This window comes from Solanum lycopersicum, chromosome 4 (assembly GCF_036512215.1).
Source record: "Solanum lycopersicum chromosome 4, SLM_r2.1".
NCBI classification, from domain to species: domain Eukaryota; kingdom Viridiplantae; phylum Streptophyta; class Magnoliopsida; order Solanales; family Solanaceae; genus Solanum; species Solanum lycopersicum.
In genome coordinates, this window is record NC_090803.1 from 37,555,009 (window position 1) to 37,568,239 (window position 13,231).

Below are 13,231 nucleotides of genomic sequence, written 5' to 3' on the forward strand. Positions count from 1 at the left end.
CTTACAACATGCATAAAAGGTACAATTTATTTGAAACCATGCTTTATGTAACTTTTGAACATCATCTTGGAAATAGCTGGAGAATGTTCTTCTTAACTCAAACTATACACAATACATAATAACATGAAGGATATCATCACAATCACAAGCATAGTATCAAACACAACATAATGCATACTCCAATCTTCATAAGAAAAATTTTAAGTTACATACAAAGGTCATATTATTATATTAGAACTATCACATAATAATCCCTAAGAAATACTTGAGAAATACATAGGTAGAATCCCATAACCCTATTAACACTAAGTATAACTTTTAGACAACCATGATCATGCATATCATAACTACACCTTATCTATATCCAACCCTCACAAAAAAAAGGGGAAATTCATGTTCATATATTATATAAAATATGTCACCCATACAAACAATTTATATAATGGATACATAGGTTCATATATATTCATAGAAAAAAGAAACCACACCACATCCCCCTTATAACTCTACTTTTGCAATGTACAGTGAAGTCCCATACAAAAAATCAAACTATATAAATGTTCATTAAGAACTCATAAGTTCAGTTCTAGGTCATATTTATAGTAAAACATACATTCATAATCATCATGTATTAAGAGAAATCGACCATGCCACTCTCAGAGCCTACATGTGCAATGCATCAATGAAGTCCCATACCCCACTCATACTAAGTAGAACGTCTTGAGTAACCATGACATAGAACTCTCAATCTTATCATACAAGGAAATATAGTGGTAGACACATAGACCATGAGAGACACATAAAATGGATTGTTCTACCCCAAACCTACCTACTTACCAAAGGTAAAGCTTTCATTTTATCATTAAGGTAGATCTACTAGCTAAACAGTGGGCACATAGTTATGGGATAAGAAGATTTCTTGTAGATACCCTAACTGATAACGTTGGGGCTTCTATCGCATGAGATAACTTTATTTTGAACCCAAATACTCCTATGAAAGAAACTCATCTAATTTTTATATCCACCCGCTGCTAAGAATATTTCCCTTTAAAACTCATATATTAGTCTTTACATAAGTTCATTTTAATCAAAGAATGCCCTAGGTACCCAAAAATATATCATCGTAATAGCTCATTGATTCATTAGGTTAGAATATTCTACCAACCTTAGGATAGTTAATAGGTGAGTAAAACCTTCACAACATATTCATTGTGTGGTCATTGGAATAGCGTTTCATTAAACACAACAAATATCATCCTAACCATAAACATATTTTAATTAGTCATGTTCAGGGTGCATATTTGAATTAGCGTTTCAACAACACATTAATACATAATAGTCGTATTCATACATGATGTATGTATGGATGTGGTTACCCTCTAAGTCATATGACAATAATATTATCAGCATAGAAAAATCATTCTCAAATTATTCATAAATGCGGAATGACCTAAGAGACCCTTGTACTTGGCTCCGTTTGTAAGTTGGATCATTATACTTATGACTTTGTCAAGTAAACTCTTAAACTCACTTAAACACAATATTTTAAGCATTTTCTCATCTAATGAGTGTGCGGGTAGAACTCCTGTTTTACACATGGAATCCATGTCATTTTTAATAAAACATCATAATTATTTAATTTATTTAAAAGACATATAAGAAAATTAAGTACTAAAAATAAATAACATGTGAAAAAAAAAACAATTTTGTCTCTTTATTTCCACATTTCACCTTCTTCTTTTCCACCCCCGCCCCCATTTTCATCCCTACTACAAAAATGAAAAAGATAATGTGTACTTTTAATATTTCCTTTCTTTGAACTCACAATCATTGATATGTTTTAAAGGAGGGTTTTATTAATTTTATTTGGTAAAGTGGGATATTAAGAAAACTTTATGTTGGGAATTCAAGCATATAAGATTTTAAAAATTGTGAATGAGTATATTTTCTAGCAAAACTTTGTTAACTTTTTTTTATGATAGTATTGTTGAGGTGTCCGTTAAAAAAGAAATTAGAAAGTAGAAGAGAGTGAGTTATGTAACAGAAGAGTTAGTGATGAACAACGAAAATTGTTGAAGAAGAAAAGTGAAAGGTAGGTGTACGGGTAGGGGCACAGGCGGGGTCGAATCTTTTTGGTAGAGGCTAGGGCTGAAGAAGATGAAGAAGGGGTAGGTGTGTGTGTTTGGGGTTGAAGAAGATGATGCATTTTATCTTTGTAATATTTTTAATTTATTATTACTTCTATATATAATTTTGAGTTTTTTTTTAAAATAATATACTAAATTTACTCGCTTCTAAACGCGTGTAGTCATGCATATAATAATGATGTATACTTGGTTCTCAAGGTAACCCATCAAATACTGTCACGACTCGAGAGCACCCCCAAGTCGTGACGCGGTGTACTTGACCTCTAGGATCTCTTGTATGAGCCTTTTAGATTTCATTAATCACATAAATATGAAATTTGTGTGGGATAAAAAAATATCACAATATTTACAATAAGAAATTCTTTCATAAAATGTAAGAAAGTAAGTCTCATCATCACAAGCCATCTAAGACTCATCCTAATATTATAGGTCAATGAATATTACATAGATAAGAAACTCAAAGTTTAATACATGTCTTTAATAGAAAGAAAACTAAGCATAATTTCCTCGTCATCAAACATATGAGGAAGTACCAAGAGACATAAGAGAACAACGTACTTCGTAACCTTCAAGCCAAAGAAATCTTCACTTGCCTGGATCCTATACCTTTAGGAATAGGAAAGAATATGGAATTAATACAAGTAATATACTCAGTATAGAAGCATCACGACCATGGAGCACCTTCTAGAATCAAAAGGTTGTACTAGACCTCTCATAGGTCTTGTACAAATCCCTTAGGCATCTATTATTGCATATTTGTGTAAAGTAGCACATAATTTAAACTTTTCTTCAAAAACACAATGTCTAATAAATTATAAGACTTCTAATAAATGTCTCACAAACCATTTATGACAACATGAGTACAAATGTCATACGTCTGAGCCCATTAATGTCTAAACAAATAAAGAACATAAAATGCAACAAAGTGGTGGTGTCCTCGAATGCTATGAGGACTCATCTATCATCACTTCTTTAAAGCCGTAGAAACTCTATCCTTCAAAGAAAATCAATCTTCTCAAAACACTACATAGGATTACAATGTAGGCAAAATATGTGTTATTAAGAAATGTACAATGTATGAAAACTATCATAGCAAACATAAGATATTTCAAAGGGTTAGTCAACAATACACTTAATCATAAGATATGAAGTCATAAGAACAACACGAATATCATAAGCATAATAGAGCATCATAAAGCATATAAGTTTTCATACTTTAATCTTTTTCCTTATTACTCAAATGAATTATTTTACAAGCCACCTCCAAGTATTTTTGTGCAAGGCTAAGGTAGCATCCCATACTACTACCGAAGCTAAGTACATCTCTTTAGTCATTCTTGATGATAATCGGCTATCATAATTAAGACTTAGGATGTTCATCATAAAATATGAGAACTACACCCCTAGGCATTCTACCTCAGACACTAAGCATATATTGAAGTCACCCTATTCCCTTTAATTTCATTTTAAAAGTATCTAGTAGACCTACTTCATATTGACAATAAACTATCATACTAAGTAAATCACGTTTTAAAATATCATAACTTTAATTAACTAAGAATAAGCTAAGAAACTAAAAGGAATTTATTTTTGTAAAAAGTAGCGAAATCTGGAAAATTTCCAGCCTTCAAAAGTAAGTTTTTGTCATTATCAAATGGAAATAACTCCAGATAAGGAAGACTTTGAATGAGTTCTATATATGGTTTCAAGTCCCTTGGAAATATCTTTCCAACACCATCAATTTTTCCAAAATCCTATTTAGTATGAGGGCGATATGTCCCTCAGATGTTGGGTTTTTTTTGAGTTGAGGAAAAACCCAATTATGATTTTAGCAGGCGCAAATTTATCATGTCATCCTAGTATTGCCTAATTTGTTTTTAAGGTTATCTAGCGGTAAAGACAATATCCCAAATATGTTTTTCAAAATTAAGAACGCTTAGGTAATGGTTTAAAACAGAAAAGAAGCGGATGATCAAGAATTATCCAAGAAGGTCAAGATCATTGCGTGGATTTCATCGAGGGTGTAACATATCGAGGTATGTGGGATTAATAGGTGTTATTTCCTTTAAAACAAACTCCAACTTGATTAAATACAACAAATTATTGATAATCTTAATGAAAATGTTTAAGTTCTTGAAAAAGTGTTGAAGTTCTTATTTTTTGAATTGTGGTTGATCTCTAGTAGTTATGGTTCATGTTTCTGTACTATTTTTGAGTCTAATATTTTGGGTAATGAGGTATTGGGGGATCCTAATTGTTTGGTGTGGTATGCATGTAAGTTTATGAGGCTTAGAGATGAAAAACTAAGAAGAAATTCAGAGGTCCCATCATATAACCCTCAGGGCGCCACTCCTGTCAGAATGCCTAAGGGCAGGCTCTATCCGACAAGCCCTTGCGTCCCCCGCGTCTTAGAGTGCAAATACCTAATGAGACACTATTTGTTCCCTATCTTTTTGTTCTAGTACCTAAGTAATGTGCCTATCATTCCTAGAATATTTCAGCACTCCAAAGTACATCTAAACATCATGACCTCATCCATAAAAGTGAGATCATGATCCTTGAATCCATAATCCAATTCAAGGGAATCTAAGATCTAAGTCGAAGAAGTGAAGAGTCAAGTTTAAAACTTAAACACCAACACAAAGTTATTTGTTAAAGTTTTCAAAGAGTCTTAAACAATCATTTTAACTTTTATTCAAGGCTGAAGCTACAGGACGAACCATGAGAAAAGAGTTGAGTTAAATTCACAAAGGCAATAAAGGAACTAAATATTCTCTAAGATTTAAACTTCAAGTGATGTAAAGAGCAAGAATTCAACTAATTTTTATAAAGATATAAAGGGGAAAAAGTATTCCTCAAAGGTTGATAAATGTTTCACATTTATGTTTAAAGGGAACTAGGAAGTTCCAAAAGTTTTTGAACTAAAGAGGAGAACATTGATTCCGAAAAGGAGATTTTAAAGCAAAATGGTTCAATAAATTATGTCAACATAAACGAAGGAAGTTTAACTAAATGTATGACATAAAATATGTTTTTTTAGTAGTATTGAGCATCGATGTGGCTATGAGAGTTCATATAATTCATTTCCTAGGTAAACCATATAGCTATCATGTGTATTAAACTATCATACTTTTTAGATGAGCACATGAGTTTAGTCACTTGATCCAGAAGGTTGAAGATGTTCTATGCAACGACAAAGCAAAAGAATGCTATGACAGCGCGGATGTGACGTTGTATCATTACATAGGCTCATATTTGTGGTTAGAGAAACTCCTAATGAACTATATCACTTTCCTATATAAGTAAATTTGAGTTTATAATTATTTTTGTTTATTGAACGATGTGTTTACATTGTTTTTTTCTAGTTTTACATATATTTCTTATGTTTTATTTTATCATGTTAGTCAAGCGGAGCAAATTTAAGCACATCCTTAATCCATTTCAAGTTTTATAGTTGTGTTAAGCACTCTAACTCGCATAAAAAGAAATTTAATGTACTGATGTCAATTGGCCTGAATCATTTTATGATGCGGACACATGTAACTATCATAATCACGCAGCACTTCATTGATCCCGTTCGAGCTCCAAAGTTAGTGGGGAGCCTGCTTGCCTTACTAGTTCATGTTCTTCGGATATGTTGGGGCTGTCCTAACATCCATATCAGACACTTTAGAGGCATCAAAGACAATGTAATAGTTAAGTTTTGGAGTCCCCTTTATGTTATACTTCATATGTTATAGTATCGAGACTTCAGTGTTGTTTTTTCCAAGAAAAGTTATTAAGTTATGTTCTTAGAATGCCTTTAATTCTATATTCTAGTTTGGCATAGTTCTCCACTGACCTAGGCAAACCATGCCAAGGGTTCGCTCATGGCTAAAAATAGTTGTTGGGTGCCGGCCATGTCCAGGGTGTAGGCTCTGGACGTGACAAACATGATATGAGAGCATAGAGTTAAAGAGTACTAAGGAGTCTCAAAAATAATGTCTTTAGAGTCTTAGTCATCATGTAAAACGCATCACATCGATTATTAGAATGATACAACATTTACAAATGTTTTAATTATTTTATTTTCTTTTCATGCGTAGAGTTTATCTATAAAAGTCTCTATCTAATTCATTCTTACGCGTACATTCAGATTCATCATGCCTCCACGAAGAGTAGTCAAAGGTCGACAAACCCGAAGAAATATTGCGGAACTAGGGGTACCAAATGCGCATGATGTGCAACACTAAAGAGGGGTTACAAATTCTAAATTTTTAGAAGCTATCCAGATGTAATGTCAAGTAGAACTAACCATGTCGGGCAACAGAAATAAGCTCGACATGAAAGGGTTGACACCTCGAGTGTTGTTGAGTTTCTGAGAAGGAATACTCCTACTCTAACTGGATCAAGCACTAATGAGGATCCATACAAAATTGTGGAAGAGTTGAAGAAAGTTTTTGAGGCAATACATGTGGTTAATGTTGAGAGGCTTGAGTTGGAAGCATACCAACTTAACAGTGTGGCTATAATCTGGTTCGGCCATCGAAAGGAAGGCAAAGCTGAGGATGCACCACAACCAAGTTGGGCTTGCTTTGAAAAATCATTCTTGGGGGAGGTTCTTTCCTTAAGAAGTGAAGGAAGCGAAGGAACAAGAGTTTATAACTTTGAAACAAGACTCCATGAGTATTTATGAGTATGGGTTGAAGTTTGCCGAATCATCTTGCCATTCTCCTAAAATGATGAAGGATATGAGGATCAAAATGAGCTTGTTTGTTGCTGGTTTGGGTTGTGCTTCAAGTAAAAAAGCATGGGTTGTCATGTCGATAGGTGACATGGAAATATCAAGACTTATTGTATATGGGAAACAATTTGAATAGGAAAAATTGAGGGAAAGAGAGGAATCTCAATACAAGAAAGAGAAGGTCTAGGTATGAGTCTTGTCAATAGAAGGGTGGTTAAAGTCGACGACAATTTATGAAATCAAAAGGGCGTGCACCATCATCTGCTACAATACATTTGCCCAAAAAGTATGGTGAGTGTATTTACCACAATTTGCAGCATTGTAAGGAGAGACCATCTCAATCTCAAGGTAGTGTGGCAAACGGTGAAAGTAGGGATCCTACATTAAGTAAGTGTGGTATAAAGGACCCAGGAGATTTTCGTAATGGCAAAAGAGGTTGTTTAAGTGTGGAGAAGAGGGTAACTTTATGAGAGAGTGCCCCAAGAATAGGAAAGGTGGTGGAAATTCAGAAAATAGGGCCTAGTCTTCATTAGTTGCTACACCAACAGAACTGCACCTAGAGGAGCCAATTCTAGTACTGGCGGAGGGGCAAACCGTCTCCCTTAAATTACTAGCCTCGAAGAGCAGGAGAACTCTCCAGATGTTACGGTTTTGATCAAACTCTTTAATTTTTATTTTTATGGTTTGTTAGACCTAGTAGAAAATTTATCTTTTTTAACTCTTTATGTTTCAAATATGTTTGACATTCTTCCTAAAAAACATAGTGAACAGTTCTATCTTTCTACACCTATTGGGGAGTCTGTTCTAGAGAAAAGAGTCTATCTCGATTGTCCGTTTTCAATGAATCACAAGTGTCACAACCCGAAAATTTACTTTTGAAGTTAGGGTACAATCTTGGATTGCGATTGGCGTCGTCTAACTCTCAAAGTTCTTAGACAAGACACTTTCATATCATTCATTGGATAAAAATAGTGAAAAGTAGTGCAGACTTAAAACATTTCACAAAACTTAATATAATCTTCAAAATCTCTGTCATATAAAAGTAATAGGAAATACTTTATCTTAATATAATCATCTAGAGACACAAGAATACTTGGGACACGCCATACTTCAATATATGAATATAGAAATACTTAGTTTATTACAATACATTGAATGAAAACATAAAAGACATATATGCCCTCGAGTTAAGTAAGGAAATACTTTAACTTCTCTTGAACAATGTTCTAAGTCCAAATCTTCACTTCTCCCAGCTCCTCACCTACCAAGAACTATATAGATAGATAAAAGCAGGGAGTTAGTACAACCAGATCTACAATGGCTATATGCATAAAAATCATGAAAACGGACTTTATTGGAAATATACATCTTTTCATTTAAAAATATAATAATAATAACATAAATCGTTAGTTCATAAATTTATTAAGACTCATAATTCACAAAAAGGACATTCAAATAATGTTCTTCGATAAGACCTAGGAACTCTACATAACATCTTCAAAGTCTATTGTGCAATGTCTAGATTCGTCCATACCAACCACCTAAACTCCATAAATTCCTCAAATGCTAATAGGTATTCCATATGATGAGAATAGACAAAACCAATATAGACTATGATATCAAGACATGGAATCCAGAGTTCTATCCTATTACGACGAGGTTGTTCTACTTGCCAATTGTAGAACTTAGACACATCCCATGTAGGCACATGGTTAAGGAATAAGAAGGGCATACTTTGTATTCTATTTTCATAGTTAACTAGAACAACTTTACCATACCATACTCACTCGGTGCGTTACTTCGTTCTCATTGAGTAATTCATACGTTAGGTTCACATAAAAATGTTCCTTAACAAGTTCATAACCCATTCGCATATACCCTACCAATGAAGGTCCGAAAGGGCTTCCGCACAATGGTGACAAGAAGCTCATAATTACTTTCCTAAGGTTTAATATGATTCCGTGTCAGACAACTAAAGTCAAGTCCATCATCCTTTACCTATAAGGATACTATGCGGCTTACAATTCAATTAATCTTAACCTTAAACTTAAGTCAAGGTTTTAACATAAGAGACTCTCATAACATGAGTTAAAGTCACATGTAATTCATAAATTAAAGAATAAGAGCTCTAAAACCCTATATCAAGGCATCACATTGTCAAAACCATATATATAAATTAAGAAAGATATACAAGTCAATTAAGACAAGACACCACATACTTCACTTTCAACTCATAATGCAACTCATTCTAGAGGCACCTCTTAAAAAACCTAATATATTCAAGTCATCATATATGCCCTCATAACATAATTAATATACTCCACATAGACTCATAAATTCAATTAGGAATAATTAAGACTGAACTTAACACTATAATCATAATGTCAAAGTCGTAGTCTTACATGATCACTTAACGAAACATAACTAGAAGAATACATATATGACTATATACTTAACATGTAAATAGATAATGTCACGCTTTACATAATCAAACTCCAAAAATATACACATAACTTTAAGTAGTTGGCAATAAGGCCATGCTCATAATATTTCATAAAAAACACCAACAAAGCCATGTAAATTACAAGTAAAACACATAATAATTGAAGTATAAATAATAAAAATTAAAGAATTCCCGGAAGCATACCTTCATTTCCTTTTTCACTCTTCAATTTAATGCTAAATCGTCCAATTCAACATCATAAGGTCATTACCCAATTCCATAACCAACAATTTAAGCAATAATCTTAAAATCCAATTAAATATTTATTATTTTAATTTAGGTTTAAAAATATAGGATCAATTATATTAAAATTGAACATACTTCCTATATCATTAGAATTCCCATAAGAAAATACATAACAATTCATCAATATTATCTTAATATCAAATAACCTACATTATAGTCAAAAACTAGGGTTCATTTCAATTCAGGGGTTCATAGGTAATTAAGATATAAATCTTGAATAAAATATCAATTACATAGTAATTCAATTTTTAAAAATCATTTATGCAAGAACCCATGGTAGAATCATGAAATTTGACAATTTGCTTTAGAGAAGTTTGAAAAACATTTTTACAATTTGGGTTCCTTGATGAAACGAGTTTCATGGATCAAAACTCATACCTCAAGCATTATAATTCTTCACTATGATGAAGAATTTAGACAAAAAAACCCTCACCATTATGCCACTTCAAGTTGGACTTCAATGTAGGTTTTGGGATATTTTCCAAGAGTTCTGGGTTTATTATTTTGAAGAAAAAAGTGTTCCTTGTGATCACCTTTTATATATTTAATTAAAATACGCAAATAAACCTTAAATAAACTTCATTAAATTAACTAATAGGTGGGGTGAATTTACCAATTCACCCTTAATTTGGCAGCAACACTTGCGCAGGAACACGTTGTGCGATGCCTATTGTTGACGGGGTGTCACAGCCACGACGGGCCGTAACAGGCCTTTGTCATTGGAAACAGTGGATTGCCAAGGATTGTTTTATCGTCCATGGTTAAGTACCTCATGACGGGACCCTTTCATGGGGTGTCACTACCAAGACTGGTCGTTGACTACTACGGAGCTAGGGTCTGGATGGGACAGCCTACACACTGATTTTTTGGTCCTTCCTCAAGGAGCCTTTGATGGTCCTTGGGGATAATTTCCCGGATGTTTGTCACTCCAAATTCAATCGTATATAAGTTTAGCACCTATCACACGAATTTCATCCAAAAAGAACTCGTAAAACTAGACGGAATATGCCTAGACATATAAGGTCGACTCAAGGCATATCTTTTGAACGCCTTGGACTTTCTTGGTTGTTTAACCTCCAACCTTCATGAAACTTCAAATAGTTCACATATTTGTTATATTAGCTCTAATAAGAACCTTAGAAGATGATGAATAACACATAAACACATAGAACCACATTTTAGACATTTAGGTGACTTAGTGGTCAAACCTCTAAGTCGTCCCTTGACGTTTGACGCACAACACACCTAATACTTTAGATAATGCCTCTACAACACAAATAAAAAATATTTATAACCTTAGACAATAAATACCAACATGTTAAGTTCTAGTTAACCTAGGTCATTTTCGCCGTTTTAAAATCTCCCCCACCTGGACAACTTTCGTTTTTCAATGACACTTGCCACTCTCCAAACACTTCAGAGATTAGAGACTCAACTAGCAGATAATAAACATTCCATACAACATATAATCACAACAAAATAACAATTTTGCATAGTCAATAGATTCACAACACAAGAAGAAACTAGAAAATAATTCTATAACTCATTATATTACGAAACTCACATTCTTCATTTCAAATAGTAAAAACTCAGTTTATACTTAATACCGTACTCATATACATTAGTTCTAACCATGTTATAATATTTTTAGGAAAACCAATCAATTAGTCATATTCTCTAAAATATGGCAGAATGCAGTTTTTAAGGAAACAATGACTTTTTAAGAAAATTTTCGATAATCGACATTTTAAGAAATTCATGATATAAACATTCAAATAAGCAAAGCAATATCATATAAAAACATCTTAAAACGTAATTATTACTTCATAAAATACATACTGAACGAAGCAAATGAAATTCAATTTCAACAAAACTCTTAAACATCATGCACAAGCAACAATTTTAAGGACTTCTATGCCATCTACAAACCATACTCCCCCTCTTAGAAGAAACTCATATCTTAACAAAATAAAGAGAAATTACCAACATCATCATCACTCTCCTTCTCATCCGACTTCTCCACTCTAGAATGGAGTGCATAGAAATGCCTCTTTGTTGAAGCATCATCTTTTTGAACACTAGTAGAAACTTGCTTACCCTCTCTACCTCTAGAAGCAATCATAGGATAATCTTTCATTTTGTCCCCATGTTTACCACAACTAAAAAAACGTCTGGTACCCAATAGACACTCAACATAATGTTTCTTGCCATATTTTGCACAAGTAGGCTTTCCATCCTTGGAACCACCTGCTTTCTCAATCTTGACCTTGCCACTCATAGATTCTCCTTGGGATTAAACCTTTTTCTTAAAACTAGTTAGCTCTTGATTACTAGAACCACTCCTTTTCAAACTTCTAGTAATCCTCCTATGTTTACACTCTTTATTTGATTGTGCATAGACCATGAGTCTAGCAAGGATCATATCATTATGCAACATACAAGTACGGAACTTTTCCACCCCTGAGTAGGCTACCCCGTCACAAAATAACTTATTTAATATCTTAGATTGGACACTAGAGAAGGTCCATACCTAGATAAACTTGAGAATTTCAAAGAGTACTCCACAAGACTCATATTTCCTTGCTTGAGATTGATAAGCTCCATCAACATTTCTCTCCACTCTCAGGGACGGTAGGTACAAAGAAAAGCTTCCTTAAATTCTTCTTATTTAATAGGACCTGATCATTCCGGCCTATAATCCATCCATTCAGTGGACCAAATTTGAGAAACATCCCTAAAATTGTATGGAGCCAATTCCACCTTCCCTCTAGATGTAACCCCCATAGCACTCAAAACATTGTACATTCAATGAAGAAACTCTTGGGGATCCTAATTGACCTTAGAGCCAAGAAAGGTAGGAGGGTTCACCCTCAAGAAATCTCTTAACATAGATCTCATAGTGCTCTGCACAACCTTAGGCATCATATTCAAATTATCTTGCATAGTCACGGCTCGGTCTATAACAATAAAAGTTTGTCTAATCTCCCTATTATACATCTCTTGAACCTCTATACCTGCTTCCATATTAAGAATAAGATCACCTTGTGGAGGCACTTGGGCATCTTGAGCACCTTGAAGTCCTTTCCCACTTTGAAAAGCTTTCTCAATTTAAGGGGGAGACTCCTCATTCACCCTCTCTTCTTCCAACCTTCTAGAGGTCATCCTTCTAGTACTCATCTCCTAGAAAACACAATCTAACTCATAAGAAGAATAATTATAACATTTACTCTACAATACGATATAGGAGTATAAAGGAATGGAAAATCTATCATCCTATAGACTCTCTACCATAGATGTGTTGCGACTTATATCGATTGTCAAGACTCTACCAGACGTGACTTGATGAGACTTATTGATTCTTAATACTATTTTCACCATCCTATGCTCTGATACAATGCTTTGTTATAACCCAAAACCATACCTTGGAAGTTAGGGTACAATATTGGATTGCGAGCGGCGTCATCGAACTCTCAGAGTTATTAGAAATACCTTTTTCATATCATATATTGCATATACATAGTGAAAAGTAGTAAAGAATTAAAACTTTTCACAAAACATAATATAGTCTTCAAAATCTGTTTCATTTAAAAGTACTAGGAAATACTATGTCTC